The 14,943-nt window shown below is 43.6% G+C and overlaps 1 pseudogene; it reads left to right on the forward strand.

The window, feature by feature from the left end:
- Positions 1 to 2,975: 2,975 nt before the first annotated feature.
- LOC143999739 (U2 spliceosomal RNA) lies at positions 2,976 to 3,155 on the forward strand (annotated as a pseudogene).
- The last annotated feature ends 11,788 nt before the right edge of the window (positions 3,156 to 14,943 follow it).

A 14,943-nucleotide genomic window follows, 5' to 3' on the forward strand; every position in this document is an offset into this window, starting at 1 on the left:
ATTTAAACAAACTGCAGCAGCAGCAGAAGAACCACCCAGCTGTAGTGCGTAAGACTCCCACCATGACGGAAAGGGACTCTGAGGCTGAGTCTGAAATTGATGATTTACGGTGAACCATTTTTATTATTCTTTAACATGATGACACAGTTGACACCAGTCAATTATCACATGGATATGATATGATTGATATGGGGGTGCTATCTGCTCTACTCTACAGGTGCATCTTTGTTATTTTTCCACTTTATTTGTAGTCTTGTGTAAAAGTATTCCCATGAAGATGTTACGTGTTAAAATAATAGAATGGTGCAGTAACCTTTTCTATATACTTTATGCTTATTTAACTGTGTTCAACTTGTTAGGTACCAACAGATCTATATGGACTGGACACACGACTCAACAAACTGAAAGAGACGGTCTGCCAAATCACAAACAACATGGGATGGGACAGCTTGCTCCCTAGTGAATGGCAAAAGTTCACATCATTGCATGACCTACTGCTGCCTTTTTCAGAGCATACTAAAACCCTCCAGAGTGACATCATGTTCCTGTCCTTGTCGCTGGCCGTCCCTCCCTCTTTGATCTGCTCAGCCACCTTAAGGACTTTAAACAGAACACTAGCTATCAAGACCTTGCCACAATTGCACAAAAAAATAAAAGGGAGTGTGAACATGCATTTTGCTTCATTCTTTTTGCTTCATTCTTGGATCCAACTGATGAAATGTTCTCGGCACTTGCAGCAGCTGCTTGTTTTGTCAACCCTATTGTCTGTGAAACCCTTGTTGATGTGGCGGATGAGAATATTAAGGAGCTGCTTTAAAAGGCGGAGGAGTATGCCGCAAGAAAATACACACACACACAAGCACACCATGAGGAACTGTCTAAAGAAGATGATGTGGAACTAACGTAGGAAGTAGAAGAAGCACCACCACTGGCATCCACATCTATGCCTTCTATGAGGAGGTGAGATGCCCTTCTATGAAGAGGTGATCTGCCATCTAAATAAAGGAAGGCCTGTAGAAGTGGTGTATCTGGATTTTGCAAAAGCATTTGATATAGTTCCCCATAAACGTTTACTGTACAAAGTAGGGTCCATTGGTATGGACCATAGGGTGAGTACATGGATTCAAAACTGGCTACAGGGGCAAGTTCAGCGGGTAGTGATATATGGGGAGTACTTGGAATTGTGCTTGGTGGAAATTGGGGTCCCCCAGGGTTCTGTCCTGGGACCAGTCTTATTTAATTTATTCATAAACGACCTGGAAGGTGGGATAAGCAGCTCAATCTCTGTATTTGAGAATGATACTCTGCTAAGCAGGGCAATAACTTCTCCGCAGGATATGGGAACCTTGCAAGAAGATCTGAGCAAATTAATGGGGTGGGGAACTACATGGCAAATGAGGTTTAATGTAGAAAAATATAAAATAATGCATTTGGGTGGCAAAAATGTTAATGCAATCTACTCACTAGAAAGAGAACCTGAAGGGCAATCTAGGATGGAAAAGGAACCGGAGACCTAGTAGATGACAGTCTCAGCAATGGTATGCAATGCCAAGCTGCTGCAAGCAAAGCAAACAGAATATTGGTAGGCATTATAAAGGGGATTAACTTCAGAGATAAAACGATAATTATCCCATCTACAAGACTCTGGTCCGGCCCCACCTGGAGTATGCTGTCCAGTTCTGGGCACCAGTCCTCAGGATGGATGTGCTGGACCTGGAGAGAGTCCAGAGAAGGGCAAAAAAGCTAATAAAGGTATTGGATGACCTTAGTTATATAAGGAAAGGTTATGAGCACTGAACTTGTTTTCTCTGAAGAGGAGATACTTGAGAGAGGATATGATTTCAATGTACAAATACCGTATTTGGTGACCCCACAATAGGGATAAAGCTTTTCTGCAAAAGGGGATTTAATAAGACATGCGGCCATTCACAAAAATTAGAAGAAAAGCAGTTTAACCTTAAACTGTGTAGAGGGTTCTTTACTGTTAGAGCCGTTGGGATGTGAAATTCACTTGCATGGGCAGTAGTTTCAGTGGGGAGCATCGATAATTAAAAAAAAAAAACTATTGGATAGGCACCTGAACGACCACATCATACAGGGATATACAATGTAATACTGACATAAAATCACACACATAGGTTGGACTCGATGGACTTGTGTCTTTTTTCAACCTCACCTACTATGTAACTAAGCATCCAGGCTTTCGGTTTCTTTCTAAATGCTGCAGAGGACCCAGGCAGAGGATCTCCCCAAAGAGCAAAGAAGAGCAGATTAGAAAATATAAGGAAGAGCTTTTGCACCAATTTGCCACTAGGGATGAGCTTCGAGTTCGAGTCAAACTCATGTTCGACTCGAACATTGCCTGTTCGCCTGTTCAGCAAACAGTGAACAATTTTGGCTGTTTGCGGCAAATTCAAAAAGCTGGAACACCCTGTACAAGTCTATGGGAGAAATCTAAAGTGCTCATTTTAAAGGCTAATATGCAAGTTACTGTCCTAAAAAGTGTTTAGGGACCTGGGTCCTTCCCCAGGGGACATGGATCAATGCAAAAAAAAGTTTTAAAAACGTCAGGAGCAGTGATTTTAATAATAATTAAAGGGAAACAATAAAAGTGTAATATTCCTTTAAATTTCGTACCTGGGGGGTGTCTATAGTATGCCTGTGAAGGGGCGCATGTTTCCCGTGCTTAGAACTGTAGCTGCACAAAGTGTCATTTCGCAAGGAAAAAACATTTTTTAAAATCACTTTGAATTGTCGGCTCCTGTAATACAGAGAACACTCAATGAGTGTTCTCTGTATTATGGAGCCGACAATTCGTTCATTGAAAAAAAAAAAAAAAAAAAAAAAAAGCGTGGGGTTCCCCTAAATTCAATTACCAGGCCCTTCAGGTCTGGTATGGATATTAAGGGGAACTCTGCATCAAATTTAAAAAAAAATGATGTGGGGGGTCCCCCTAAATATCCATACCAGACCCGATTTCTCGGCCTTTTGGCTAAGATCAAGTGTAGTATCTGTTCTTATCAGTTACCAGGAGGTGGCGCTTGCTTCTGTCCCTGTTCTACGGTGAGGTGGAGCAGGGGTGGCGGTTGAAGAATGTTGTTACCTGCTTGAGGGAGCTGCACACCCTATTCTTATATTTATTCACAAGAACCTAGAATACTTGAGAACAGTGAAAAGATTAAGACCCCGCCAGGCCAGATGGGCTCTCTTCTTTGCAAGATTCAACTTTCATATAACTTACCGGCCTGGATCCAAGAATGGGAAGCCAGACGCCCTTCCATGTTTCAAGATACAGAAGTTTTTCCAGAACCTGACACCATCTTATCTGCAAAAACTTCCTTTTGCTGCAAACTGATTTAATTTCCCAAATTAAGACAGCAGTTCTGAATCATCCTCCCTCCCAAGAGCTTCGCCTCCAACTTAGGGAGGGTCTCTACTTCCACGGTGAGCAAATCTGCGTTCCGGAACAGTTATGGACAGCAGTTCTGTATATGTGTCACAATCATCCTCTGGCAGGGCATTTTGGGGTACTCAAGACTTTGAAGCTAGTCCTTCATTCTTTCTGGTGGCCATACTTAATACAGTATTGCAGGGACTATGTAAAATCTTGCACAACATGTTCTCGGAACAAGACGGATAGAACCAAGAATTGGGGCCTGCTGGAGCCTCTTCCTGTACCAGATAAGTTATGGAGCATGAGCTCTATGGATTTTATAGTTGAGTTACCTCCATCTGAAGGATTCACCACCATCTTTGTCATAATAGATCATTTATTCAAGATGGCCCACTTTGTGCCCCTAAAGGGTACCCCCTCTGCTGCAGAGACTGTCTCATCTTTTGTGAAGGAAGTGGTGCATCTTCATGGAATCCCTGCCAACATCACATCAGATCGTGGAGTACAGTTTACTTTAAGATTTTGGAAATCTTTGTGTGAAGTGTTGGACATTAAACTCTGCCTATCATCTGCCTACCACCCTCAGATGAACGGTCAAACTGAGAGAACAAACCAGACCCTGGAGAAATATCAATATGATTTTCTTCTTTCGCACAGGACGACTGGGCATCTCTTTTACCGTTAGCAGAGTTTGCTTACAACAATTCAGTATACTCCTCTATCAAGCAACCCCCCTTTTTTGCCAGTTATGGATTTCACCCATCCTTCTTGCCCGATGTTCCCCAAGAGTCCCCGGTACCAGCAGTACAGGATTGTCTGGAGTTCTGGAGAACTAATAACCAGTTTCTGCAAGAAGCCATTTCTAAGTCCCAGATTGATGACAAGAGGTACTATGACAGAAGAAGGAGAGTTAATCTGGATCTAAAACTCAAAGATAAAGTATGGTTATCTACCACAAACTTGAAACTGGCCTACCCTTCAAAGAAGTTAGGGCCGAGATATATTGGTCCATTCTTGGTGAAAAGGAGGATTAACGCTGTTGTCTTCGAGTTATGTCTGCCAGAGAATCTAAGAATTCATCCGGTATTTCATGTGTCCCTCTTAAAACAGTCTGTGGCTAATCCCTTTCCTGACCGAGAACCTGAGAGTCCTGCCTCACTGCTGGTTGAAAGAAATGAGGAATTCAAGGTGGAAGCTGTCCGTGATTGTAGGAAGAGAAGGGGGCAAACGCAGTTCCTCGCTAATTGAAAGGGCTATGGCCCTGAAGATAACTTATGGGAACCTTACTCTAATGTACATGCTTCATGATTGGTCCAAGTCTATCTTCGCCTCCATCCTGAGAAGAATTCCTTAGTGGGCATCTGGAGGCTGCCCTTAAGGGGGGGGCAATGTAAGGAAAGTAATAGAAACTGCCTGGCGCGTGCTCGCAGGCAACTGCGGATGCCTGCGTGCGCTTATGCGCATGTGCGGCATCCTGCGCGTGCCGGAACACGCACTCTGCACCAATTGGTGCCAGACAGCCTACTTAAAGGGGGTCCCGACCGCTGATCGGTCTTCAGCTGTTATCCTGCTGCTCTGAAACCTGTGTTTGTTCCATATGATTTGAATTGCTGACCTTGGCTCCTGTTGACCCTGCTTCACGACTCTGCCTATCTGATCTCTGGTTCCTGATCACAGCTTCCCATCTGACTCATCTCTGCCTGTTGCTCAAGTACCTTGCTGCCCACCTGCTGATGATCCCGGCTTCCTACCTGACCTGCCTCTGCCTGATGTGCCAGTACCCTGCTGCCCGCCTGTTGACAAACCCGGCTTCCCTTACGACCTTGTTTCTGTGCCCTGCTTGGCTCAGAACTACTATTCGAGTGTCTGCCACCTCAGTCCTGCATCCAGCTGAGACCTGCGCTGCAACTACAGTCCTGCGATCAGCTGTGACTTCCTGCTGCAAGTCTCCACCTCCTTCGGGTTCTTCTGTTTCACTCTCAGTGGGACCCGGGCTGGAGATACAAGAGAGGCCGACCTCATCATTTCTGTCTCCCTTCAGGTATGTGACATGATGTGACATCCATGATTTCCAGCTTTGGGCACTACTCTGGCCTGACCATAAACTGGTCCAAATCGGCCTTAATGGTGCTTGACCAGGAATGGGAGGTGGAGCTGTATGATTCCTGTCCTATCCCAGTAGTGACTTCATTCAAGTACCTTGGAGTACAAATATCACCTAGAGTCATGGGCTACTGCCCACTAAATGTGTATCCCCTACTAACCCAGTTTAAGGACAAAATTAACACCTGTAATAATCTTAAACTGCCACTGGCGGGTTAAACCAACCTAATAAAAATGATATTGATGCCACAGTTGCTATATTTTCAACACAACTCCCCTGTTGTAATCCATTTGAAAATATTCAGAGTGGTTAACACCATCTTTAGATGCCTATTGTGGAATGCAGGCCCCCCTAGGATCAAACTAGAGCAGTTGCAGTACCCTAAAGACAGCAGAGGATTGTATTGGCAGTTCCCAATCCTTGGCTGTACTATCTTGCAGCATCTGATTGGATCCATGGCCAGGTTGAAGCTGATCGGCTCTGGAACGGAGACTGTTCCAAAGGGTCTGGAGGCACAGATATTTCATAAATCTAATAAAGAGACGCCTACCCTTACTCTACTTCAAAAAATATGGAACAAGGGCAAACAGCTAGGGTTCACTAAATACAGCCTGATATGGGAATAATCTCTCCTATGTCGAACTGGCAAAACTACAACAGGAGTCCAAGTGGTGCTCCTTTGGTGTGACTTTGCTGTCCCACATATTTCAGAAACAGAAAGTTGATGTGCTACAAAATAAGTTTAATTTACCCCCACCGTGTTTTACTCCTATCTCCAGCTCAGGCACACTGTAGGTGCACAGGGTGATGCTAACATTATGTCCAATACCCCTATTTTCCACCTATTACAATCAAGCACTGAAACTAAAGGGATTATAACTGTCATTTAGAGGATCTAGACAATAGAGGGCACAGAAATAATATAAGAGTGAAGAGGATCCCTGAGACTGCAGATAATGAACAGATCATCCCTGCTTTGCTGAGAGTTTTTAACAGTCTGCTAGAACATCAGGAGGATTCAGATATTGAATTTGTCAGAGCACACAGGGCTCTCAGATCCTTGGGCCCAAACACTACACCGCCAAGGGAAATTATCTGCTGCCTGCAGAGTTATCCACTCAAAGAAGACATCATAAGAAAAGAACGCAGAAACTAACGCATTGTCTTTAATGGTGCTAATATCATTCTCTACCAAGATTTAAATGCCACAGGGGAACAGCATATACTATGCTCTCCCACTAATTTGACAGATTTCTGTGAGGCTCTGCATTTGGAATTAATTAATCTGCCAGAATGGTGCCAGGAGTGTGCCTTACCACCACCCATCAGAAGCCCTCCCAATTCCTTCTTTTCAACACCAGAAAAACATCTGTCAAAAAAAAACCATGGCCGTGGAGGTGGCTCACATTTGGGGACCCCCACCTCATGCCCTACCCCTTCCAGGTCCCACACTGCTGAGTGAATGAGCATTTTTGCTCTCCTGGATTCTCTAATAAGGACTCCCCACACCTGATACTGTGCTGTATGGCTATACAGTCCTTGTTACATTCCTGCACTGACGCAACACTAGACTATAGGGGCTCCATTCACGTCAACGGCCCTGGGAATTGTAGTTCAACAGGGCTATACACTTGACCATACAGTCATGAGCCTTTGTATGGTCACACGTGTACACATACTTATCACAGCATGTCAGAGGAGACTAGAGGATACCACAGACTGACTGATCTTAATCCATCCTTTAGATTCAATGAGACGTACTGTGCTACAGTATGCAGGGAACGTGATTATGACTTGAGATGCAACCCCTGATATTCATTATAATCAGACGCTCTTTTGGATATGGTGTTCAGAGGTGAACCAGAACCTCTCTTTGCTGACTTACTTTTTTTTTTTTTTTACTAAAGGAATATTCCCCCATAGAGTCTAGAGACGCTTACAGGAAGAACCGCTATACCTATACCTCCACCTTCAATGGAGGTAACACTAGAGGACACGTGGAACTCATACCAAGCTGTTTATGCAGGGTCGATCCATATTGATCTGAATATCTAGCCTACATATTGAAGGCTGTTTCATTCTATGCTCTACAGTTATTCTCCGTTATACTGTTGATTTCGATATATCTACCTAATGTGAAAGTGACATTCTGGTTGTCACTATCCTACGTTCCCACAAAGTGAGCTGGATACTTCTCAACCCAGATACAATACTTTCATACTTTAGATAAGAGTTTATATTACCTAAAGTGCCTTATTATTACTCTGTTATTGGATTTGGTTTTTATTTCTGAATCTTCACCTCTTTTTCTATTAACTCACAACTTTTTCTAGTAAAATAAACTATGTCCCGAAACTTACTAATGCCTATTTCACAGCAGCATATCACGCGACCAATGATAGCATCAAAACGAAGGGAGTGTCGACCCTAGTGAGCAAAGAAGTTCCTTTCACACTCGCAGGCTGCATGACAGACCCAGAGGGTCAATTCGTTTTCCTTAAAGGCATTTACAATGGTAAGACAATTACGTTGGCAAATGTCCCCAATTCAGCCCATATTGCTTTCTGTCAAAAAGTAATACGGGAGCACCAAGGTTTTACGTCAGGCCCCCTAATTATAGGAGGTGATTTCAACATCCCGCTGAACCCTGCAGTTGACTCCTCATCAGGGAAATCCCGCATTACCTACCGAGCCCTTAAAAAAATGAAAACCTTGTTAAGTTCCCTACAACTGTTAGACACCTGGAGGTTCCTTCACCCAAATTCTAGAGATTATACTTTCCACTCAATCCTACATAATCGTTATTCACGGATAGACTACCTGTTCATCACACAACCAGACCTACATATTGTGAAGGGTGCCCACATAAGTATCCAATCACTTTCTGACCATGCCCCAATATCTCTAGTAGCTGACATATGTTAGCCCATACCCAGATCCAATAGCTGGATATTAAATATCTCTCTCTTGACAGACCCAAACCTGCTCCCCAAAATCACAACTGCACTTTCAGACTTTTTTCAACACAACAATGCCCCAGACATGGACCCCATGATGATTTGGGAAGCTTCCAAGTGTACTATCAGAGGGGAATTAATCAAAATTGGATCCCAGCGCAAAAAGAATCAGGAACGAGAAATTAAAAACTTGACAGCAAATATTCATAAACTATAATCCACACGCAAACAATCCCTATCTGTCAAGTCTGCCAGTGAATTGTTAGAAGCATGGAAAACACTTCAAGAGATATTTGAGACTAAAACCAAAAGACTGTTATTCTTTAGAAAGAAAGTCTATTATGAGTCTGGAGACAAAACAGGCAGATTCTTGACTAGAGCACTAAAAGACACTATCACTGCCAACCATATCATGGGCATTAGAACACAAAGTGGGGCACTAGCTGTTACCACAGATGACACATCAGTTTTACACAAACTGTATAACCTACTGATACAACACAAACTCTCTGACATGAGGGGTGATAGAGCACAAATATTCCAAGACTACTAAGATAAGAGTGGACTCCCCAAACTGGGAGACATGTAACTGGCCACACTGGAGGATAAGATCTCTCTGACTGAAATCAGGTGGCAATTAAGGATCTTAAATCAGGGAAAAATCCAGGACCAGATGGCTTTACATCCATTTATTATAAAATGTTTAAGGACATACTTTTGGCCCCCTTGACCAGAGCCCAAACTCCTTGTCCTCTTCCAGACTTGTGCCGCCTGAATTTCTCTCAACCTATATTACAGTAATACCTGTTCTAGCTATAGGCCAATCTCCTTATTAAACCTAGACCTCAAGTTACTAGCGAAAGTTATGGCCAACAGGCTGAGACCACTTCTGTCTGATTTGATAGGCCTAGAACAGGTGGGCTTTATGCCCGGCTGAGAGGCAAAGAATAATGTGATCAAGGCCCTCCTCTTAACACATGCTGCACACACTCGGGACTTTGAAGACCTTCTCTTGTCCGCAGACCTGGAGAAGGCCTTTGATAGGGTCTCATGGGACTATATGCTGGACACATGTAAACATATTGGCTTGGGACCATGTATGATGGCATGGATTTCTGCCCTATACCCACACCCCTCAGCTAGGTTAAAGATAAATGGCGCTCTATCAGATAAGGTCACAATAACAAATGTAACACGGCAAGGGTGCCCTTTATCAACACTATTGTTCATTCTATCCCTAGAACCATTCATCAGAATGATCAACAATGACAAATCAATCGCAAGTTTTACAATAGCTGAGAGGGAGTACAAGATAGTAGCTTACGCTTATGACCTGCTGTTTTCCTGACCCTCCCACACACCCCTGTGCCCAACTTAGTAAAGGGATTTACCAATTACGAATATGTATCCAACCTTAAAACTAATTTCTCAAAATCTAAAGCCATAAATATCACCCTGCCAGATGCGACCTTAAAAAACACTAAAGATAACTGCCACTTTCGATGGGTTTCTAAGGCCTTTAAGTATCTTGGAGTGTGGCTGACCCCACGATTAACCACTATTTACGCTCAAAACTTCCCACAATTGCTACAGGGGACACTGAAGGACCTCCGGACCTGGCACTCAAGATATTTCTGTGGGTTCGGCAGAGCTGTTTTTATAAAGATAGCTATTCTCCCCAGACTATTGTACCCACTGAGAATGTTATCAAATAAAATTCCACAAAGCTTTTTTTAAGGCGTTGCAATCCATGCTATTGCAATTTCTCTGGGGACAAAAAAAAGCAAGAATCAAATTTTCACTGCTTACTAGCCCAAAGGATCTTGGTGGTATGGGCCTAACACACTTTCACAACTACTACCTGGCCTCACACCTAACAAGAGTAATTGATTGGCACTGCCATGGCAATACCAAGGATTGGGTGGCATTAGAATCTTCCTTGAGCCCTATTCTTTTAAAATTCTCCCCCTGGATTCAATGGCAGAGTCACAACCAATCAATGAAACAACATCCAGTGATGGGAGCTACCTTACGTGAGTTTCACACTGTGACCAAAAAATCCAACCTAACCTTTCCACTCAGTCCACTAACCCCACTGAAACAAAATCCTGACTTCACCCTAAACAATGAGAACATAAGTTTACTTACCCGAGATCCTACGTGACAGATTACAGTAAGAGACTGCTTCAACAATGGCCTCACTCAAAGGAGACAACGGACTTCTAGGTCTACCCCTCTGGTCTTATTTCCAAATCCATAGCTTTGTCAATGAAAAGACAGCCTTTTTTTTTCAGAGAACTGACGGAGTTAGAATTAGTATGTTCTAATGGTGACAACTTTGAAAAGGCGAAAAAACTCCACCGCCACGACCAAGGATAGTTTTTAGAGGAAATGGTCAGGAGTTCTGCATATAGAAATCACTGACAATCAGCGTAAAACAGCTTGTATCCTCTCCCACAAATGCTCTATTAGCACTAAAACACAAGAGACAGCCTAAAAGCTCTTGACACATTGGTTCTCCACCCCTGCCAAGCTAAACAATTGGTTCCCGCACCACACACCTCCAGCAGCTGCTGGAGATGTGGGGGGGGGGGGGGGCAGGCTCTCGCCTACACACTTGGTGGCAGTGCCCAATACTAAGTACCTTTTGGAACAAGTCAGGGAGACTATAATACAAATCACAGTGACTAAACTCACACTAAATGCGGCCTGTTGTCTACTTCATATCTCTAAATTTCCACTTAGACGGTACAAAAAATCCTTGACCAAACACCTGCTAAATTCTGCTGTAGCACTGACTCCCGAAGGAGCTGCTGAATTTGTTTGGGCCTGCACTCTGCTAGTGAACCCCCACTGACTTGGCTCAGTCCCCTTGACACAGCTGTGGTGCAATGTTGGTGTGGAACTAATAGTGAAGGTTAGCCACACAATATGCAATATAATAACAGTATATCTTTGTTATTACTTGGGTATCCAATGGCTCCACCTGCTGCTGAAAAAGGAACAACACTCCACATCAAAGTACTTAACCAGAAAAGTATTTTTACTGTAACTTGTATTGAGTAATATAAAATGGTAATTACAACATTTGCACTGTCACATAAAGTATAATGTAACAGTTCAGTAGGTATACACAACAGATTGTACCCATACAGTTGTCTTGGATGACCTCTTAGAATGCAGCTCCAATTGGGACTCGGGTTTAGAGGAACTACACCTTACTCTGGGAACTTTCCCACTTCCAGCACACTCTGGTGAATAAAGAAATGCAAATGATAAATACGATACAACACAACTACAAGGGAGCTCCCCCTACTTTAATAGGATGCAAGGCCTTGCAATAACAGATGCACTCTCTTTAGTTTTAAGTCTTCTGCTAGCTATTTGTGTTTGTAACAATTGTAATCCAACAGTAATCTACTTGTAATTCTCTTTGGTGTAAGTGCTTTGGAATAACACAGTGCTAATAGTGTTGTGATTAATACTCTCAGTTACCACCATCAGGGTACCTCTGGATCCTTCCTAATCTGACCACACTGCTATCCCAGCACGTTGTGGTCTGAAGTCCTCCTCTGGCTTCAGATTTCTGCTCTGCACCAAGTAGGCTGCAGTTTTCTGGAGACCTCCTCACAGGTCCTCACTGGCAGTCCATGCATCCAAAAGAGAATGAGAATGGCCACGCAGGCTCTTTTATAGCCTACCCAGCATGCAGTTCAGTACAGGGTGATCATGAGTAGGTCACCTGGCATTCTGGGTAGGTAGGTCATAGCAAAATGTAAACAGAACAGTCACTTCCTGTTAGCTTCTAGTGCTATAGAGAAAGAAAATCATTCTTTCCTTTTCCTGTTTTTGATCACTAAATGGCACCAAATACTAAAGAATAACACTGTCCATAGACTTACATTGAATTAACATTAACATTGCATTAGTAGGCAAAAATGCCAGTGCTACACTGCTAAGACTTTAATTCCACTTTTGTGGAAAAGCACCCGACCCCCCTCTATACAAGACTGGCTAAGAAAGGTATCAGAAATTTGCCAACTGGAGAGATATCACCAAACTTGGTCTCCGTGGTTCTTCTTTAAAGTCTCAACCACTCACGAAAATCTATTAAATCACTGATGAAACTGTATGAAACTGAGCTGCTTCTTTCCCAGGATCCAAGCAACAAGATTACAAAACTTTGCAGAAAGCTGAATAATTGAATAAAGAAACCTGTCACTACAGGATTCTATATTTCCCAGCTTTCACTACTTTCTCCTTCCTTTCCTTTTCCGATCTTTCTCCATCTATTTATCATTTTTAAATCAAAGAGAGTTGTACCAATAGACACCACTAATCAAGTTTGATAATTAATGCCATTAGCATAAATGACTAGAAGATATGAAAATATTAGGTCATTTCGGCATTATAGTCTCCATGGATGCAGGGTGCTCTCTTACTGTCTCCATGCTACATGTGATGTGAATGACTAGATACCTAATGTACCTTATCATTGAATACCCAACGATGCCTGATTAGGTGGTGACACCGTATTAGTTGTATTTGTTATATGCTTTGATATGTAAGCCTTAACTATGACTTCAATAAACTTTTAATGTTTAAAAAAAAATGCACACCAACTTGGCATGAAGTCATGAAAACAAGTAATTTTAACTATCCTTCATTTTTCATACACTTAATTTTTTATATACTTTGAGTTTAAAAAAAAAGAGTATTCCTTTATATGAAACATGATAACTGACTTTATTAGAGATATCAGATAGTTAACTTTCAACTCCTACTTTTTAATATTTTTCTGGGATCCCCTAAATAACATTGTTATTTGTCTTGGAGATCCCTATGCACTTCTTTGGCTGAGGACTGTGTTCCTCCTACACATTTCCTGTCTGCACCATCCTAGGCGACTCCAGTATCTTTTGTGAGGATTAATTCAGCTGAGAAAAAAAATCACAAGGTTCTAACGATGGGAATAGACAGTGTTTATTACTATTACAAACTAATATTAAGAGTTTAAGCATCATCTATACAATACATCATACTAGATGTAAATTCAGGACTTTTCTCCTGTCTTGTCAGATAACATTAAACATTTCTTACTGTCTTTTCTCAAGCCCTTCCATTCCCTTCGTATATTTATGGTGGGTTTTATGCAAATTAAGTGCTGGTTTGCTGAGAAGTGCTGTAGCACTATAAAGAACATGATCAGTCTATAGTGTAGTTATTATACAACTGATCTACAATATGTATGTGACAAACACCCTTTAAAGAAGCCTTGCCAGTAATCTAAAGAAATCAAACCCTCAAATTCCTGGAAGAGATGAGCCATTATATTCACTTCTTCAGTGGCCTGTGCAGGGGAGGGCTGACAGTCTAAGGCCTGGGGGAACAAGTCCAGTCAGGTGGCCCATTCAACCACCGAATAAGCTTACCATCACCAGGGCCCATCAGCGCAGCCTCACCAGTGCCCATCAACCCAGCCTTACCAGTGCTCATCAACACATCCTCACCAGTGCCCATCAGTGCAGCTTGATCAGTGCTCATCAGTGCAGCCTTACCAGTGTGCATCAATGCAGCCTCACCAGTGCCCATCAGCTCCGCCTCACCAGTGCCCATCAATGTAGTCTGTTCAGTGCATGGGGATTAGAGAGGAGAGCAGCCGGATTACACACAGCGGAGATCTCCCGCTTACCCAGCGTGGCAGCTGTCATACGAAGTCCCCCCCTCCTGGATTGGCTCCTATGATGGACGTCATCAGTGTGCTGTCTATCATAAGAGCCAGTCCAGGAGGCGGGACTTCGTATGACAGTGGCCACCAGGTAAGCGGAAGCAATCTGCTCTGTGAAATCGGGGCGGCACTCCCCCTCTGAGGCAGCCCGATGGGCACAGACCCTGGGTGCCCTCCCACTGCCCCAGCTTGGCCCTTCATAGCAAGGACAAAACTGGGGACAGACTTGGTCCAGGGTCATTGTCCTCAGTCGGGGGACTGTCCTCTGAAACCACGGACGTCTGGTAACCCTAGGCTAGTGGCCAGCAGGACTCACAGGTCAGTGGCCACAGGACCCCCAAAGGTCTGCGGCCAGCTCCCACAGACCTGGGGGTCCTGCTGGCTGCTGGCCATGGCCTGTGGGTCCTGATGGCCATTGCCAGCTCCCAGTAGGACCCATAGTGTTGAGGGCTATTTTTAGGTTACTGGGTGGGCACAGGCCTGGGGCAGGTTAAATAGGGTGTATGGGGGTGTAGATGGGATCTGGGGTTCAGCTGCAGTTTTGAGGGTCTCCCACCTCAGTGATGGCAGCTGCCCATGCCAGTGTCAGCTTAGCATGGCTTTCTCCAATCATGGTGGTGTGAATTGATGCTCCTGTCCTGGGTCAAGTAAGCTTGCAGCCCGAGCCAGTCACATGGGTCCCAACTTCTTGGTGCACCTTGCTGCCCAGGGGTGGACTAACAACACCCAGAGCCCCCAGACCAAATAAAGCAAGGGCTCC

Source organism: Lithobates pipiens, unplaced genomic scaffold, assembly GCF_037356315.1.
Source record: "Lithobates pipiens isolate NorthernLeopardFrog02 unplaced genomic scaffold, aLitPip1_a1.2 Scaffold_19, whole genome shotgun sequence".
Classification (NCBI taxonomy): Eukaryota; Metazoa; Chordata; class Amphibia; order Anura; family Ranidae; genus Lithobates; species Lithobates pipiens.